Source organism: Hylobates moloch, unplaced genomic scaffold (genome assembly GCF_009828535.3).
Source record: "Hylobates moloch isolate HMO894 unplaced genomic scaffold, HMol_V3 SCAFFOLD_19, whole genome shotgun sequence".
Classification (NCBI taxonomy): Eukaryota; Metazoa; Chordata; class Mammalia; order Primates; family Hylobatidae; genus Hylobates; species Hylobates moloch.
This window is the reverse complement of record NW_026652294.1, coordinates 23,381,929-23,386,279: the sequence shown is the minus strand read 5'-3', so window position 1 is coordinate 23,386,279 and position 4,351 is coordinate 23,381,929.

Sequence of the window (4,351 nt, the reverse complement as noted above, 5' to 3'; positions counted from 1 at the left end):
GTTCTTCCTTTTCAGTTGAGCTGTGGTAACCTTGTGAGTTTCCTGGAAGGGCCTGCCACTACCCCTGGGACTCCCTGCCGTGTGTCTGGGTCTAACTGAGCTCTGAAAGGAGAGAGCCCCAGCCCTGGGCCTTCCAGGGGAAGCCTTACCTCCGAGGTTGGCTTCTTCCTACTCTTGACTTTGTGTCTCCACATAAGGAGGTGGGAGGGGTGACACACAGCTATGAGTGACGAGCAGTCCTTCCCCGACTGGCTCATCCTCTCCAGGTGCAGTTCCCCTTAGTGTGTCTGCCAAGGGTGCCAGCACAGCCGCCCCACTCCAGGGGAAGAGAGTGCCAGCCCTTACCCACCTGAGTGGGCACAGTGTAGCATTTATTCATTAGCCCCCACAATGGCCTGACCGTCTCCCTTGTGGGCTGCATGACAAGGAGAGAGAAAAGGCTGAGGTGAGAGCTACTGTCAACACCTAAACCTAAAAAATCTATAATTGGGCCGGGCAGGGTGGCTCACACCTGTAATCCCAGCACTTTGTGAGGCTGAGGCATGTGGATCACCTGAGGTCAGGAGTTCGAGACCAGCCTGGCCAACATGGTGAAACCCCGTTTCTACTAAAAATACAAAAAATTAGCCAGGTGTGGTGGCGGGTGCCTCTAATCCCAGCTACTCGGGAGGCTGAGGCAGGAGAATTGATTGAACCCAGGAAGTGGAGGCTGCAACAAGCCAAGATCGCGTAATTGCACTCCAGCCTGGTCAACAAGAGTGAAACTCTCTTAAAAAAAATCTATAATTGATATCTTTAGAAAGACAAAACTTTAGGGGCCGGGCGCAGTGGCTCACGCCTGTAATCCCAGCACTTTGGGAGGCTGAGACGGGCGGATCACGAGGTCAGGATATCGAGACCATCTTGGCTAACACGGTGAAACCCCGTTTCTACTAAAAATACAAAAAATTAGCCGGGCGTGTTGGCGGGCGCCTGTATTCCCAGATACTTGGGAGGCTGAGGCAGGAGAATGGCGTGAACCCAGGAGGCGGAGCTTGCAGTGAGCTGAGATCGCGCCACTGCACTCCAACCTGGGGGACAGAGCGAGACTCCGTCTCGAAGAAAAAAAAAAAAAGAAAGATAAAACTTTGCATTCATGAAACAAGAATAGGAGGCTCTAAAATAAAAATGTTCAAACACCCACCACCACTAATTCTTGACAAAAATATAGTCTGGGTGCCTTAGCTCATGCCTGTAATCCCAGCATTTTGGGAGGCTAAGGCAGGAGGATTGCTTGAGCCTAGGAGTTCAACACCAGCCTGGGCCACCTAAGGAGACCCCATCTCTACAAAAAATTAAAATACTGGCTGGGTGTGGTGGCACACACCTGTAGTTCCAGCTGCTTGGGAGGCTGAGGTGGGAGGATCACTTGAGTCCAGGAACAAGGCTGCAGTGAACTGTGATCGTGCCACTGCACTCCAGCCTGGGCAACAGAGAAAGACCTTGCCTTAAAAATAAAAAAATATAATAATAAGAATGCAAAATCTAATCAAAGTATAGAAGCTAAACTTGAAAAAAATATATTCCAGAAAGAACAGAGAAGAGGTCAGGAGCTCCAACAGCTAAATTGTTGTTCAGATGTTTCTGAAAGAGGCAGCAGAGACAACAGACTAGGAGGCAGGGAGAGATGTCTAATAAATACGTTTCTTTTTTGTCAAGACAAGTTCTCACAGAGGAAGAACATGAGTTTCCAGTAGAGAAGGAAACACCAAGTGTTCACAACAATGAATGAAGGGGACCCAGCCCCAATTTTGTTGTCAAGAAAATTCACAACACTGAGGACGGAGCGGAACCTAAAAACTTCCAGAGATAAAAAAGTCTGAGCTTCAGGAATTCAACATTCATCAGACTTCTCAACACCAACCTTTGAAGCTATAAGATAATGAAGACCTTCAAAATCTGAGGGAAAATATTTCCAATCTAGAATCCTATACCTAGCCAAATGCTATGCAAGTATGAATTGAGGTCCTTTCGGATACATAAATGTCTCAAGACTACCCCTCAGGAAGCAACCGGAGGTTGTACTTCACTAAAATAAAGGAGAAATAGAAAAGAAGATAACATGGGACCCAGCACAACAGGCAGGGAGAGCCCCTGAGCATAAGGGTGAATGGGGAGCTCAGGAGGACAGCTGGGCAGCAGACCTCCAGGGTGCTCCATCCAGATGGAATCAAGGACATGGAGGGCTCCTGAGATATGTCTCCACGAAAATGATCACATGGAGAAATGACCTGATCTGTCTAAATGTATTGCAAAGAGATTTCTATTTTTGGCAGAAAATTTGGATGAATTAATTATATAATAGATGCACAGAAAACTCAAGAAAGAGAAGAAAAACTAAAATCATGACTCAACTGGGACTACTGTCTACATTTTTTGTTTTGAGAAAGAGTCTTGCTCTGTTGCCCAGACTGGAGTGCAGTGATCACGTTTCATTGCAGCCTCCACAACCTGTGCTCAAGTAAGTGACTCTCTTACCTCAGCCTCCTTAGTAGCTGGGATCACAGGGCACCACCACACTCAGCTAATTTTTGTTGTTTAAATAGACAGTGTCTCTCAATGTTGTCCAGGCTGGTCTCGAACTCCTGAACTCAAGCAATCCTCCCATGTTGACCTCTCAAGTAGCTGGGATTACAGGCATGAGCCACTGTGCCTGACCTAGCTAATTTTTTTCTGATTTATTTATTTATTTATTTGTTTATTGTACAGAGTCTCACTATGTTGACCAGGCTGCTCTGGAACTTCTGAGCTCAAGTGATCCTCCTGCCTTGGCCTCCCAAAGTGCAGAGATTATAGGCATGAACTATCACGCCTGGCCTGTTTACATAGTTTAATAATGTAAATCTTCAATACTGATCTAATAAAAATTGAAATATGCCTTTTAGAATGGCTTTCAAAAATAACAAATGCTGGAGAGGATGTAGAACAACTGGAACCTCTCAGTTATTGCTGGTGAGACAGCCACTTTGAAAAAGTTTGAGTTTCTTACAAAATTAAACTTACACTTACCATATGACCCAAAAATTCCACTGCTTGCTCTTTACTCAAGTGTAAGGAAAATCTATGTCCACACAAAACTTGTACGTGAATATTAATAGTGATTTTATGCCCCAAACTAGAAATAGTCCAAATGTTCTGGCACATCCATACAACGGACCACCACTCAATAAAAGGAACAAACTACTGATACACGCGACTAGATGAATCTCAAATGCTTTGTGCTAAGTAAAATAAACCAGACTGAAAAGGCTACCATACGTTTCCATTTATATGACAATCTTGCAAAGGCAAAACTACAGGAACAGGAAACTGTTCACTGATTGCCAGGGTGTGGGAGTAGGAGGAAGGGTTGACTACAGATGACTATGGAGGATTTTTTTTTTTTGAGACGGAGTCTCAAAAAAAATCGCCCAGGCTGGAGTGCACTGGCATGATCTCGGCTCACTGCAACATCCACCTCCTGGGTTTAAGGTATTTTTAGTAGAGACGGGGTTTCACTATGTTGGCCAGGCTGGTCTCAAACTCCTGACCTCAGGTGATCCACCTGCTTCGGCCTCCCAAAGTGCTGGGATTACAGGCATGAGCCACCGAGGCTAGCCACTCTTTTTTTTTTTTTAAGACAGAGTCTTGCTGTGTCACTCAGGCTGGAGTGCAGTGGCGTGATCCCAGCTCACTGCAGCCTCAACATCCTGCACTCAAGTGATCCTCCCACCTCAGCTTCCTGAGTAGCTGGGACCACAGGCACATGTCACCACGCCTAGCTAATTTTTAATTTTTTTGTAGAGACAGGGTCTCACTATGTTGCCCAGGCTGGTCTTGAACTCCTGGGCTCCACCAATCCTCCTGCCTTGCCCTCCTCACAGTGCCCGGCCCTCCTCACAGAGCCTGGCCCTTAGATTCTCTCTTTAACCTCTAACTCCACCCTGTCTTCCTCACTTTCAGCAGAGAGCATAGACACCATCAGATGGGCATTTCCTCAACTTGCTGCCACCAAACCCATTCACTCACCAGCTTCTCACAGGCCATTTTCTTTTCCAGGGGAGGAGGGGAGGAGGCTGCCCTCCCTCTCCGAAGCTAGCCCTACTCCTGTGCCCCATTTCATCTGGTCTTCTCACCTGGGCATTTGGAGATCTCGTCTCACCTCAATATTCTCCTTTTCCTTTTTTCTGGCTCCTTCCATCAGCATCTAAACACATTGCTGATCTCTTCTATTAAAAAGAAAAAATCCCTTCTCCCTTGAACCCATATGCCTTCTCCAGCTAGTGTCCTGACGCCTACCCTTCACACCAGTCTCCTGAGAGTGGTGTTGGCA